The sequence below is a fragment of the Equus caballus genome, chromosome 18 (assembly GCF_041296265.1).
Source record: "Equus caballus isolate H_3958 breed thoroughbred chromosome 18, TB-T2T, whole genome shotgun sequence".
Taxonomy (NCBI): Eukaryota; Metazoa; Chordata; class Mammalia; order Perissodactyla; family Equidae; genus Equus; species Equus caballus.
In genome coordinates, this window is record NC_091701.1 from 40,469,411 (window position 1) to 40,484,640 (window position 15,230).

Genomic DNA, 15,230 nt, shown 5'->3' on the forward strand with positions numbered 1-15,230 from the left:
TCTGAAACTATAAAGACAAAAATTTTTCAACTAAAAATAACTTAAAGATGATGCCAGTAATTAACATATTTACTTTAGAGATGTTCTACTTGCTGCAGAGAGAGCTTTGATAGAAAGAAAAAACTGAATTTCATTGTCTTCAAAGCCCAGTTTACGCAATTTCATCAAAAACTTGGAGAATATAACTTAGAAGAGCCAAAGAAGGAAGGTGATGTATATTTCCTCCCTTACACATTTCACCCATTATAAAGAAGTGTGAGGCAGAGAAGTGTACCAGTCTATCTCCCTAGGATTGTTTCTTTTACATCTTAATATTTCAGATTAGTTAGACTACCGTGGGGTTTTTTTCTTTGGTTTGTGTCATTTTTTTTCATCATTAATGTTGCTGACTGGCTTTTTTATCTGTTGTTGAAAGATCATGTTTTTTATCTGTTGTTGAAAGATCATGCATTTCATTTCAAGAGAAATTAAATAAAACCTTACCATATTTTTCAGCAGAGACATTTCTTTTTTTTTTGATTGGCACCTGAGCTAACAACTGTTGCCAATCTTTTTTTCCCCCCTTCTTTCCCCTCAAAGCCCCCCCAGTACATAGTTGTATATTCTAGTTGTGAGTGCCTCTGGTTGTCCAATGAGACATTTCGAAGTGCAGAGATAAGTCAATAGCTTTTCTGGTTTAACAAGTTTATATTTTATTTTAAATATTCATATCCTGCTTTGTTTCAGGAAGACTTCAAGGCTGTTGATATGTTTATTGCTCAAATATCAGCACAGTAATATCAGGCCTTTGAAACTATGGATGAAAAATCCAGCAAACTTGAGTCATCTTTTATTTACATAGAAAGATTGTGTGGCATTTTGCTTCCTGTCTCTTCTCATAAGAACTTTAAATATGGATACTTATCGCCGGGTATCTTTACAGTACTGGGAAGCTCTGCACGAGGTTGAAGTTTTTATGAGGAACTTATTTAAAACACAGTTGTCTTTAAAGGCGGGTTTGCCACAGCGAGGTTAGGGGTTGCCAATAAATCCACTTACAGCAACTTCTGTATTCGCTGCTCCAGACACACCATTGGGGTGACCCGTGCACGTTCCCTCAGGCCGCACAAGGCAGCAGCAGTCCTAGCTGATCGTTCCGAGACCAAGGCTGGCCTAAAGGCCTTCGGGTGTGGAGAGGGCTGTGCCTCCCAGCCTGAATTGGCTGCCTGGGATTCCTGAGGGGTGCTGGCGAACCCAGGACTCCTGAATCTGTAGGCCCCTATCTCGGCTTTCGCTCTGCTGGGGAATAACAAAACATTTTGGGAACTCGGGAATTTAATTTACTGCTACCAACCGAAACAATAATAGCATCTTTGTGTTTCTCCCCGCTCCATACCTCCCTCCTCCCGCCGACAGAAGCAAGACATTGGCCCTCCGTCGATGTAGCACAGACAACATAGGGCAGGCCCAGAGCGGTCGGAGGAGGCTGCAGACACCAAGTCCTGAACGTCCCTAATTCGCTTTCGGGAAAGAAAGAGACACAGCAGGCGAGATGTCCTGTACAACTTCCAACTCCCTTAGCTCATTCTTGCCCCAGAAAGTGAGTGTGTTTGAGTATGTGTGTGTGCATGTAGTTAAGTGAGGGAGAGAAAATTCAAGAAACCACACAAGTCACCCTAAAGCATCCACCAAAACTTCAGCTTGGTTAATTGCTCCCATATGTCCTCCTCGGTTGTTTTCAAAAGGCAGCAAGGAGGGGAAGACGGGTCACTTCACTGATTTTTAAAGAGGTTGAAAAAAAGACTTATCACCTATCATGATCCAGTCCCGGAGGGGGCCAGGCGCAGCCTCAGGGGACTAGCCCCTTGGGGGAAGCCGGGGACGCGGCCCAGAGATGTGGGGCGGGGAGGCGCTGGGCCGGCGCCCGGCGGAAAGTTCGCGCGCCGCGCCCCGATGGGTCCCGGGAGCCGCCGCAGCCCGGGGCGGGGAGGGGCGGCCGGGTCGGGCGCGCGAGAGGAAGGTGCCTTCGGGAACACGCGCAAGGGCGGGGATTCGTGCTGCCAATGAGGCCCCGGTGTGGGCCGAGCGAGGCGGGGGGACGGGTCGGAGCGCAGCTTTCGCTGTGGCAGCTGCCGGAGCCGCGGCCGCCTCGGGAGCGGAGGAGAGGCAGCCGCAGAGCGCCGAGCTGGCCGCGCCCCGAGGCCCGGCCCTGGGGGTGGGGAACCGCGCCGAGGAGCTGGAAACTTTCCCGGCAGGTAACTCCCGCCGCCCCGGCGCCGCTGCGGGCCTCCGTGCGTCCCGGGCAGGGCCAGCTGCAGCGGTGCAGAGGGGAGGAGAGGGTCCCCGGGACGTGGAGACGGTGATGGGGAGAGGGGAAAGGCATGTGGGAAAGTTTCTGGTTCCTCCCTCCCCCCTGCGCTGGGAGCACTCGGGAGCTTTCCGGGGATAGGCACGGACATGTTGGGCGCCCTGGGCCTTGGTCCCGGCGGCTCTGGAGAGTCGGCGCCTTCCCTTCGCCGTCCCCTTCGCGCCGGACCGAGCCGGTCCCCCGCGGAGCTGGGCTTCGGGGGCACCGGGAACGCGCGGCTGGACGCTCGAGTGTCGGGACCACCCCTCCCCAAAGTACCTCCTCGCCCCCTTTCCCGCCTCCTCTGTAGCCCTCGGGCTTGGCAAGGGCCTGGGCTGCGCCTGGTACCTGGCGCGGGGGAGGCGGGGGAGAGGCGCGCCTGGTACCGCGGGGTCCAGGGCGCCCCCGGAGTGAAGGGGAGCGCAGGTCGCGAAGTTGCCGGGTGGAATTAAGCCGGAGGGAGGGGTGCCGTATTGCCCCAGTCTGGGCTGAAAGGCTATTGCTTCGCTTCCGAGAACACTGCGATGAGCATGTCCACGTTCTTGGGGGGGGTGTGGGGGGGCGGTGAGCTAGGATTAGACATTGGGGGGGGGCTGAGAAAGACGAGAATTGTATCAAGATTGTGAATCCCCTTGTTCGTGGAGAGTGGTCACTTCTGGGGGACTTAGGTCAGGGCGCACGTTCTTCATGGGGGACTTTGGGGTGCGGACATGCAGCTGGGGGCGTGTGAGGCTCCCGGCTTTGGTCGGGCAGCTTTCCGGAACGGCTGGCGAGGAAGGAAGCCCTAGGCATTGTGCGGCGTGTTTGCAGACAGAAACGTCTGTGGACCGGCGTTCTCAAAACTTAAGTTGACTTATTGTGTAAGTCTCCGGGAGGAAATGCGGCGGTGGCCAGGTAGAAATACGGCGCCGCGGCCAGGGGGGTCTGAGGACGCCGGGCTTGGCGACAGTCTTCCCCTCACTGACCCCTCCAGCCCAATCTTAGCAGCCCCAGATCCCCGTGCCTCGTGTGGGAGTCGTCTCGGTAGCGCTGTTCCCTCTTGTAGTCAAGTCGAGGAGGTTAGGAGGGCACGTTCATCTTGAACTTGACCCTAAGAGCAGCGCCGTCTGGGCGGGTTACAAGGTAAGGGAAGCTGAGTCTCCCGGTGGGATGGGCCTCGAACTCTGCCGCGGAAAGGAAGTGTGTGGATCAGAATGTTTGAAGAAAGGGCTTAGGACTGCTGAGGTCGCTAACTGGCAATGCCAGACTACCAGACTGCCGAAGTTAATGTGTTTGGAGGGTGTGGGGATGGGAGAGGAAAGGAGAAGGCCGGCTGGTTGGTACAAAGAGTTGGTATTTCTCTGTAGTGGAAATAAAGGGAGTCTGCATCTCTGCTTTCACCAGATCCGCTACTCTCTCTCTCTCTCTTTTTTTTTCCTTCCTGGGTCGTCTTTATTCCTGCCAGGCTGGCACTCCTGGGATGGGGGAGGGGAAGGAGAAGAAAGCAGTTGTGAAGCGGCTCTGGCCAGCTTGGAGGTCTCTCAGGTCTGCTACTAGGAAGATTCCTGGATTTTAACAGCTGCTTCTTGATTGCTGGGAGTGAAAGAATTTATGAGCGACTGAGACATGTTCATTATAGTGGTAGTCTGAATGTTTTTCTCATCTAAGCTACTTAAAACACTCACAAGGGGCCTTCCCTTAGAGTATGCCAGTTTTTGCTAAGTTTGTCAGCCAGAATGCTTGGTGGGTGTCAGTCAGAACTCATGGTAAATATATCCTGGTGGTGTGAAGAGGAAAAGTATGCGGGAGTAAAGGAAATATGGTATCTGACATCCTTCAGGACTTCCTCCTAGGGTTGCTCCTGTTACCTGCCAAGTGAGCTCAGTCCAGGCTTCCGGACTGTTGTGATTTGACAATAAAGGATGGGAAATAGTGTCATCGATGTTACTGGAGCAGGAAAGTCCAAAAATAAATTTAAGGTCGCTTTGCACGACCCTGTCTTTCAGCTGTGATGCCACAAACCTAACTTTTGCTGAGGCTTGGAAGCAATGGTTTTCCTGCTTGCTTGGTTTAACCACCAGAATGTCCAAATTATCATAATTTACGTCCGTCGTGAAACTAAAACATAACTGATTCGTAGTCAGCTTTTTTCTGCTTCCCATAACAGCCTGTAGGAAAAAAGAACATTTTGTCTCTTTAACCACATGCAATTTATTCGGTGCCACAGTGGGTTTTTGATACTGGGTGATGGAGGGCACAATTTTAAAGACAATGGAATTGTCTCAATTTAACTGTCCATTTTTAGGCAACAGCCCCCTCTGAGTTGCTGATTAATCTTTATCTCTCAGGGGACATTAAAACCAGTATCCCTGGGTTGGTAGAATGGTAATCCATATTGTAATGACGCCTGCCAGCATAGCTGGAGGTTAATGTTATGTCGAAGTTTCCATTAGACATTTCTAACCCCATTGTAGAGGTTTGTCTGGGTTGGGTTAAAAGTGGGCTGTGAGTCTCATAGTCAGAGAAATGGCTTTATTTTTCTCTTTCTGATGAAAAGTTTAGTTTAACTTGTAAATTACAGAAATAAAGTTTACAAAAACAAAGGGGGGAGAGAGGGAGAGATGTATGTATATTGCTGGGGAGGGATTTCTTTTAGTCCCTAGGATAGCTTTGTTTTGAACTGTCTTTAAAATGTGTATTTCAGTGGTGGAAAAACTAGAACCTCCCCCCAGCCTCCCATCAGAAGGAATGTGTTTGTGTACATGGCTTTTAAGTCTTTCTGGGCCTTGGTTTTCTCGTTGTTATCATCCCTAAAATGGGATTACCTTTCAACCCTAAAGTTCTTTGAATCTCCAAGAGTTTGAGAAATGTAGGCATGCTGGAGCCAGTGCTGTAATCTTAGAACAGTTCTTTGGTGTTTATAAAGGGCTTTACTTACATATTTTTTCCTTGAACCCTCAGTTAAATAAACTGAGGCTGGGCAAGTTAGATCAGTTTGCTCGACATCATCTGTAAATGGTGGAGTTGAACTTGAACCTAAGTCTTCTGATTCTCCCTATTCCCTCCTCCATACCTCTCTCTCTATTGATGGAGTCACCTGTGAATTGGCTTAAACTTGACAGACTAATGTTAAATGTGGCAATTTCTCACAGTATTTCATTATGAGTTATTCTGGTTTCAAAACCCCAGGGTTAACATCTATGCTTTGATGTCAGAGATTAAAAACAGTTCAGTAATAATGCTAATAAAACTTTCTCCCCAAGAGAGTTTCAGAAATTCATATACCTCAAACTAATCATTTGTTTATTTTCAACTTCTTTTTTATTAAGTAGGCTTCAGGATCTAGTGTGATGTATAATCCGGACTAATAACCCAGACAGCGTTCTTAAGGAAATCACTTCTCAAATCTGTACGTCTGTTTTAAAATAAGAAATGAACATATCATTTGCCTTTCATCTTGGTAGCTCGCAGTTGACTTACAAAGCCTGGATAAATGTCCCTTTTTTGGTGTCATTGTACTTAGGCTGTTTCTACTGATGTCTGAATAAGTCTGATTTTGCAGCATTTTCTGTGCTAAATAGATTCTTCCCTTATGTCATCGGTTTAACGGTAAAGAAGTAGTAGGCTGCAGGTGACCCATTTTCATTCTGACTCTAAATATTTGTTCCGTGTCCTGCTTGCCTATTTAAGAGCACTGAGTGCAGCTTGACGCTCATCTGGAAGCTGGTATGGATTTTCTTTAAAAGATTCTAAAATAAAATTATGTGCTAAGCTATAGGCGCTTTTATGTCTGAGCAGCCTGTCCATCTTCAGCGTTTTAAACTTATTCTTAGAAGACTGTCTTTTCAAAATATTAAGCAGTGGGTTTAAACCTCAAAAAGAGGATGTCTCAGTCAGTACCCATTGACTGACTGTGAGGGCTGCCATTTCCACGTGTGTGAGGAGAGAGTTTCATGAAGCAGTATTTGCTAAGAAAGTTGGGAGACTTTGTTATCAGTGTACCAGAAAGGGACAAGAGCAGCAAAGCTGAGGAATGGCTTCTGGTTTTTTATTATCAGGAGAAAGGATTTTTGAATGATAGGGGAGGACTTTTGATAAAGATGGCTGTTGGGGAACATTATCTTGTGAAGAGGGAAAGCGGTTCTGGTTTGGTTCAGCTGCGTTTCTCGTGAGGGTCACCCTTGTAGCATAGATGTTGTCTTTAGGGGCTTCTGCAGGTGTGCGTGATCAAGGAGAATATGCTGAAAAGGTGAGTGCCATAGGCAAGAATGTCGAGGGCAAGAAAAGTGTTGCGGAGGGATGTCATAGTCCCTGGATTTTAGTGCCGATTTTTGCCTCTACTATGAGGGAATTTGTAAGTACAAATCTTCCAGCCACAGTTGCCTACAGATGTGAACCCAGGATGTTCAGTTGTATAGCCCAGAGCTACGATGACTCACCACCTTCCCTGCCCCACCCCAGTGCACCTAGGGTTACTTGCCTCTCATGAGCAGTGGCTTATTACCTCTGAGTGGGGGTCGGGGGTGGGGCAGACTCTAAGAAACACTTGGCTATGACCTTTTCATGCATATATACTCATGCAAAACCGGGATCCTATATTATGTGTGCTTTTGAGGAAATATGAAAGAGATTCAACATACAAGGGTGCATATAATGAATTTGCATGGTTTAGAGGACGGTATGTAACGTGCTTTTTCCCCCTGTCATTTCAGTACATTCTTTTTTGGCACTGTTTTAATGGCTGTTTAGTAAACCATTACATATATTACCATAGTTTATTTAACTGGTCCGTTTTGACATTTAGGTGTGTGGGAAATAAATATCTCTTAGGCTGTCAGACTTTGGCTCACATATGATTTACTCATTAAATCACCGGGGCCCAGCACAATGCTCAGCACATAGGGGTACCTGACTGCTGGTAGCTTCAGAACCTCACAGCATCAAAAAACTGACTCCTTGCTCTTACTTCCAATTTGGGAGGGCCCTGGAGAGAACCCGGATTGGCCTGATGCCAGCCAAAGGAGAATTACGGTTGGCAGTCCCCATTAGATCCACAAGATGGGACTGTGGGGAGACGAAGTATGCCACAAAGAAGGGGGTTATTGTTAAGGGGGGCGGGAGGGGGCTGGGTAAACAAAAAAGCTAGCTGTCTCATGAAGGATCTGCTTCCAAAAGTGGTATTGCTGGTCATAACAACATACCAGTATGCCAAAGGGTAGGAACGTTTTTAATGCTCCTGTGATGTGCGCGCCATAGTCTGGAGAGTAGTAGACTTTTCCACATTCTGTGGGGATTTGAATTGCTGCATACACAGGCATTTGTGTAACAGGGTGTTGAATTACTGCCGAAAACTCGAGAGTTGGTCATTATTCCCATGTAACCCATTATGCTCCTCTCTCTCTGCCATGCTTTATTCTAAATTACTTGGGATTAGTAACATCAATTATTAATGTTTATTGAGTGCTTGCTGACTCTGAACTAGATGTTAGAATTAAAAAAAAAAAATCTGTGGAAGTGAAACAGTGTAGTTCTTTGTTCCCCCTTTGTCCTACATACGTAGAGTGCTATAGCAGGAATGGTTTGTTGCCTGTGTCACGGCATTCCCCAACCTGGTCACCCCTCCTTGTGGCTTAAACCAACAACCGTTTATTTGATCAGGATTCAGAAATTGGAGGTGGGCTCAGCTGGATGGTGTTTCTGCCTGAGCCTAGGCTCCCTCATGCTCTGGTGGTTACATGATGCGTTGTAGGGGCCATTGCTATAATTTACCCCATTACTTGATAACACAGTTCTGCTTTTGATTAGTTTTCTATTGGCCATGTACTTCAGGGTAAGTTGGGTTTGTCCCCTGCCCCCGGGAGTAAACCTTGATTAAGCCAATCAACTTTAGTAATACCATACCTGTTGCTAGTGACTGGTTCATGAGTACATATGTGACACCTATTGGGTCCCACCATACTGAGAAGGTAAGGTCAGCAAAATAGATCAGGTTGACACTCTGAGGATCACAGAGTACAAAGATGAAAGGTGCCTAAGACCACAGTGACTTTTTTTAGCTGCTAAATTAACCAACCCTAAAACCGCTGTGACTCAGAACTTCTTGTGAGAAAAAATTTTTTGTTATTGTTTGAGGCAGTGATCTCCAAATTGTAGTGTGCTAGACCATTCAGTATGGGAGGGAAGGAAATATTAAAACTTTATCTAGAAAAAAAAGCTTTACTAATATTTAATAGATGAGTTGACACTGGTTGATAGATATCTGAAAGTTTCCTGTCGTTTAGGTTATATGAGGTTGCTTGAGGAAACAGTAGGCATTTTACATCTTGGTGGAATTGACAGTGGTACCCACATTCTTGCTGTCGGTGAACTCTATCCATATAAATGGATTATATTATCTAGTTTTAAGTAAACTGACTCCTACAAAATGGGCAAGTGCCTTAAAAAGATTCTTGCAAAGAAAGTTTAATGATGATGATGTAAGTATATAAGAAGAAGAAATTCCTTATGAGATTAGGAAATGACTTTTAAATCAAATTTAATAAGTTGGCACCGAAATTGTGTATGGATTTGTATTAATAAATAAAAGTAAACTTAAGAATAGTGTTTGGGGGCCAGCCCTGTGGCCGAGTTGTTAGGTCCTCATGCGCTGCTTTGGCAGCCCGGGGTTCTCTGCTTTGGATCCTGGGCACAGACCTACACACCGCTCATCAAGCCACAGTGGGGCGGCGTCCCACATAGAGGAGCCTACAGCTGGGATATACAACTATGTACTAGGGGGCTTTCGTTGAGGGGGAAGATTGGCAGCGGATATTAGCTCAGGGCCAATCTTCAAAAAAAAAAAAAAAAAAAAGGAATACCGTTTGAATCATTCCCTTTTTTAAAAAAGTTTTTAATGGATGTTTTATAATGTATGCACTACATTTGTATGCACATATAATTTGTAACTTTAGTGTTTTAATTATGTTTAAATTATATATAGCATAACATGTTGGGAGTACGTTTCGTTTTTTCTTGTTAGGGCTGCATAATCAAATTTGAGACCACAGTGTGTGCTACTTACAGTCACATATTTTTCGTTACTTGCAGCTTAAAGCACCATAGCTGATACCTGTTCCCCTTTTATTCATAGCTTTCAAGATTCTCCGTGATCTGGGTCCTAACTCTCTTTTCCAGACCCAGTTGTCCTCTCTGTGTCTCTGCAAATGCCACGGAGCTCCTGCCCATTCTGTAACTGTCACATGTTTTGTTTCAATTTTGCCTCTGAGGAAACTGTTCTCTCCTCCCCACCAACACTGAGATTTTCGTTATCCTTCAAGGCCTAGCTCAAATAAATACTGCTTTTCATTAACATTTTTCTGATTTCCCCCTTCTACATTTAAATAATTCCTTCTATTTAATCTGCCTAGCACATTGCTTGTACGTTCGTTATAATATTTTTCTCCTTCTGCCTTTTTTTTTTTGAGGAAGATTAGCCCTGAGTTAACTACTGCCAATCCTCCTCTTTTTTGCTGAGGAAGACTGGCCCTGAGCTAATATCTGTGCCCATCTTCCTCTACTTTATACGTGGAATGCCTACCACAGCATGGATTTTGCGAAGCGCTGCCATGTCCGCACCCGCGATCTGAACTGGCAAACCCCGGGCTGCCGAGAAGCGGAACGTGTGAACTTAACCGCTGCGCCACCAGGCCAGCGCCTCCCTCTGCCTTTTATTATTAAGTTTTTCACCTGTTTGCTTTGCCTATAGGCTGTAGGCTTCTTGTTGCTTGGGATCCTGTCTTGCCTTTGTCATTTTGTAAAAATTGATTGTTTCCCCTTTTGGGGCAATGAGAGGCAAGCAGAGAACCCAAAGTTGTTAGACACTGCTCTCTGCCGGTTACCATGGGGAGGTTTTCTCTCCTCCAGCTCTTGACAACTTTAGGAGGTAGAGAGCTCCATATATAGGTAAGGGAAGTGAGGACAAGGAGTACACATGGCCAAGACAGGAAGATCCAGGATCCAAACCTGGGTCATTTTTATTTCAAAGCTGTTTTGTCTCTCCTCACACATGTTGCCTAGAGTCACACACTGTCCTCCTTTCACATGGGAACGCTGACTTGGGTGAAAATGGGAAGCTCTGTGGGATGATGGTGCAAAAACATCGCTGGATAATCCTACGCAGTTGCAGTGAGTTCAAAGGAGAGTCTGCTCTCCTTGGGGAGTAACAGGAAAGGCCTGGAGGATGAGATGTATGAAGATCTAAGTGCCTGTGGACAGGTAGCTGTCTGCAAGTACCACCAAGCAAAATCATGGGAGATAGGCTCCATGGTAGGGTCTGGCCTGAACATCCCCATTGAGAGACAGGAGGTGATGGTCTCTTTACTGCTCAGCTGAATCAAATTATTTATGCCAATATTCTCTCCGTAGTAAGGACGATTAGGGGTTGACAAGTGGTCAGCTTTCAAGTTGAGTCACGTTAGATATATGCTGCCATGATGGAAAACAGACATCTCTCCAGGGTTTTGAGGGTCAGGTGACAGGATGTGTATAAAAGGGTTTTGAACATTGCAAATTGCTTCCCAGATGCCAGGGAGACATCACGTTTGATTGTTTTTCCTTGTAGCAGTGACTTCTAGCTCAGATTTCTTTGTTAGCCATTTTTGTTTTCTTTAAAGTTTACTTCCAGAGAGCTTTTAAGTGTTGAGGCTCTTAAATGGAATAGGACACAATTTTTCGCTAATGAACTACAGATATTAGTTGAAAGCTTGCTGTAAAACTTTTAGTCATGGAGTAAGTAGAATTTGTGATAAAGTGAATTTGTTGGGATCTAGTTGTTCAAGTACCCAAGGACCCGTTCATAAAAATAGAATTGCTTCTGGTGCATGAAGATGGAAATCTGGGAGACTTTGAGGTGAATTACAGGAAAATCTTAAGTACCACCTGAAAACCTTCAAAAGTTTTGATTTCATGTTTTTGTTGTTGTTGTTATTACTGTAAAGCCAGTAATTTATTTTGAGGAGTCATTGAAGAGGGTTTGGGAAGCCTTTGAAATATCTCAAGGTAGTTTTGACAGTGAGAACTAGGTGTGGTTTGACAACTTTGATGAATTTAAAATTTAACTGCATTTGGGGGGAATTTTGCAGTTCCAATTTCATATTATAGAAAGAGTCCAACTTATAAATGAAAACATGTTAACTTAAAGAGTAAACATATCATTATTTATAGATGCAGAAAACGCAGGAAAAATGAGTGTCTCCTAAATTGCAAATAGAGGCAATTGTGAATTTTTTATTATTCAGGATTCTTTTTTTTTTTTAAAGATTGGCCCTAGCTAACATCTGTGGCCAGTCTTCCCTGTGTTTTTTTTTCCTCAAAGCCCCCCAGTACATAGTTGTATATCCTAGATTTAGGTCCTCCTAGTTCTGGTATGTGGGATGCGCCTCAGCATGGGTTGATGAGCGATGCTAGGTTTGCGCCCCGGATCCGGACTGGCGAAGCCACGGCCACCTAAGTGGAGCACATGAACTTAACCCCTCAGCTGGGGTGGCCTCTATTCAGCATTCTTGAAGCATGCACGTGATTTAAGAGAGCCTTAGTTCAGAGTGATTTATCTAGATAAAGCAGGAATTCTCAAAATGGGTTCCATGGAAACTGATTCACAGGAAATTGGTAAATGTTATGCAGGGAAAAAAGATTCTGTGTTCAAATAAGTGGGAAAATCTGAATTAACCAAAGTAAAACGAGTATTTCCGTTTTAACTGTAGAATTTCTGAGCACCCTTATTTCTAATGTTCATTCTGAATCTCCTTGAAGGGAAACAGTGTTTAGTATTTCCCAAATGCATTGAGGTGTAGAAACTTTTTTGCAAAGCATCTTTTGGCCAGAGAACAATGTTGGGTTGTTTTTTTGCTGAAATATTTTAAAGCAAATCTGCAGACATCATATAATGTCACCTGACAAACTTAAGTATGCATTTCTAACTAAGGACTTAAGAAAAAAAATCACCTCTTTATCACTTTTAATAAAATTAACAGTAATTTCTTTTTTTTTTTAAAGATTTTATTTTTTCCTTTTTCTCCCCAAAGCCCCCCAGTACATAGTTGTATATTCTTCGTTGTGGGTCCTTCTAGTTGTGGCATGTGGGACGCTGCCTCAGCGTGGTTTGATGAGCAGTGCCATGTCCGTGCCCAGGATTCGAACCAACGAAACACTGGGCCGCCTGCAGCGGAGTGCACAGACTTAACCACTCGGCCATGGGGCCAGCCCCAAAATTAACAGTAATTTCTTAATGTCATCTAGTTGTCCCTCAAATGTCATTGTCACCATTTTTGTTTTGTGGAATCGGGATTCAATCAAGGTTCACATATTGCACTGTGGGTTGTTGTTATTTTTGTCTCTTGAGTCTTTTTAAATGTAGCAAAATATTATCTCAGCGCCCCTTCCCTCTTCCTCCCGATTTTTAGAAGAGAACTTGTAGGATGTCCCATACCTGAATTTGTTTCCTTGTGATGATGTTTACCTTGTCCCTTTGTCACTGTATTTCCTATAAACTAAAGGTCAGATCTAAAGGCATGTTTAGATTCAGGTTAAATATTTTTGGCAAGAATAGGTCCCAGACTCTACCTTTTTCCCCGCTATGATTTGGGAACAGGCATTTTAGTCTAGCAATTCATAAGCAGCTTTTTTTTTTTTTTGTAAAGTATAAAGAAGTAGTAGTTTAGAGTTTGTTTGGAAATTAATTTTATTGGTATATCGAGGGGGTGCAAGTTTAATTTATTCCAGTTGTGGTTGGAAATACAGTGGTATTCTGAATAGTTGGCCTGGTTAAATGGATATAAGTTTTCAGTATAACTTAAGACTATAAACCATGTGCCTCTTGGGTAAAATGGCTTTGAGTGTTAAACATTTTTGGTGGTTGAATTTTATTCAGAATGACAGGGTATCTGAGTTGGAATAGTAAAACACGATTCTATAAAGATTTATTTCTAAGCACATTAATTTAGGAATATGCATTAATTCCATCTCTGATAAATTTTAACAATATTTTTCTGATAAATGCTTATGCTAATTTGAAGTTCAGCTGTAAATCTGAGAATACCCTCAGGGTGATAATTTTATATGTACCTTGTTTTGGAAACTGAGACATGTAAATAAAAGTTCCTATCATAGCTGATTTTACTAACTTGATTTGATATTTAAGGTTTTTCCCTTTATATCCTTCCAAGTGCTTGTTGTATGTCTGGGAAAAATTAAACCTAAAGGAATTCTATTCGTCTTAATGAAGAATAGCACAGTGTATATGAAGTCCCTTTGTGTGATGAATGGTAGCTATCATAGGCAGTTCCCAGCACATTCTATATTTAATCCCTTAGCAGGCAGGAATACTGGTTTATACATTAAAATTTGCCTTAGACAGAGTAGATACTTTGTAACTACAGTAGTACACTAAAAATATACACACATACTCCTTTTTTCTCTTCCACTTTTTTTTCTTTTGAGGAAGATTAGCCCTGAGCTAACATCTGTTGCCAATCCTCCTCTTTTTGCTGAGGAAGACTGGCCCTGAGCTAACATCCATGTACCTCTTCCTCTACTTTGTATGTGGGACGCCTACCACAGCATGGCTTGCCAAGCGGTGCCCTGTCTACACCTGGGATCTGAACTGGCAAACCCCGGGCCACCGAAGCAGAACATGCGAACTTAACTGTTGTACCACCGGGCCGGCCCATTCTCTTCCGTTTTTAAAAATACAAAAATATAGGGTATAGTGAGTGAAAAAAGCGTGATCTTTGAAGCAAGGTGAACTGTGGTTTTGTGTGTGGCTTTGGGCAGTTTCCTTGACCTGTGTCTCTCTGTCTGTAAAATGGGGTAGTAATTCCTGTTTCCTAGGGTCCCTGCCAAGTCTGAAGGTGAGAACCTCTATAAAACGCTTAGTGCTGTGCTTGGCTCATAGGTGCAAAAAACAGGTCCTTTTCTCCCTTCTCCTCTTAACCATATTTTTAAATTCAACTTTCTGGATCAGTTTTTGAATGGAAGTTTTAGTTCTGAGTGTTTTTAAAATTGCTAGTTTTAAGGTACTTGTCACAAAAGTCTGATAAGACTTTGATTTCAAGATAATCTGTGTAGTTAGTGGTTGCTTATATTAAAACAATTAGATGTTTGTATAAAATGTTTTGAACAAACAAGTGGGACATTTATACAGAAGAAACCAGAGAAAAAAATGGTATTTTATTATTGGCGTGAAGATACTGCTAACAAGTCTGGTTTTAATTAAAATTAGTGTTTTGAAAATCCATTTATTTACTGCAGTGGAGAACGTGAGAAGCTCCACAGCCTTCAGTGGAGTTTTGCTTGCGTGTGGTTTAGAACAATAAACTTTATTTTATTTTGATGGAATAAGTCTGTAGTGCCACACTCAAGTCATGTGTGTGTGTTTATTTATGAACAGGGTTATTGCCAACCAGGAGAGCAGCCTTCCCTGCAGAGGAGAGGCGTTAGCGCTTCCCTAAAGGGCCTCGGTCCTCACAGTGGGGAGGGAGGAGAAGGTGCTCCTTCATGGCTTGTGCCCTCTTAAAGACTCATGTAAAAGGAGCATGAGTATATCCTAAGTTTTGAACAGGAGAAGTCGAAGAAGAGTTTGCAGGCTCCTTAAATAGACATTTATGGGCCTTGCCTTCTTGGCATTTATGGGTAAACCAAGGAGTATTCTCGTCTATCAGCTGTTTCCAAGTCTTGGGGCATTTGGCTTTGTTAATGGCTTGTGCAAGAAAAGGTCTCAGGAAGACCAGGGCTCACGCTGCTCCATGCTCATGTGGTACCTATTCTCTGAGCATGAACTTGATCCCCGAAGGGCGCTTGAGTCCAGCTGCACTTGAGCTTTCTACTCTTCTTTCCTACCATTAAGTAACAGTTTTGTTTATCCTTTCCTTTCTGAAATGTTTTGTTTAAG

The 15,230-nt window shown here is 44.0% G+C and overlaps 1 protein-coding gene across 33 annotated transcripts in view; it reads left to right on the forward strand.

Annotated features, from left to right (window-relative positions):
- The first annotated feature begins 1,931 nt into the window (after window positions 1-1,931).
- Window positions 1,932-15,230, forward strand: part of TANC1 (tetratricopeptide repeat, ankyrin repeat and coiled-coil containing 1) — a 229,124-nt gene continuing 215,825 nt past the window's right edge. For 8 of the 33 annotated variants that reach the window (XM_070241039.1, XM_070241046.1, XM_070241057.1 and 5 more), the window contains exon 1: window positions 1,993-2,234. The gene's annotated coding sequence lies outside the window, so the exon portion shown is untranslated. Of the gene's footprint in view, window positions 2,235-2,409; window positions 3,187-3,219; window positions 3,449-15,230 lie in introns of those variants that run through there. The other 25 variants (XM_023622970.2, XM_070241054.1, XM_070241056.1 and 22 more) reach the window with 17 other exon arrangements.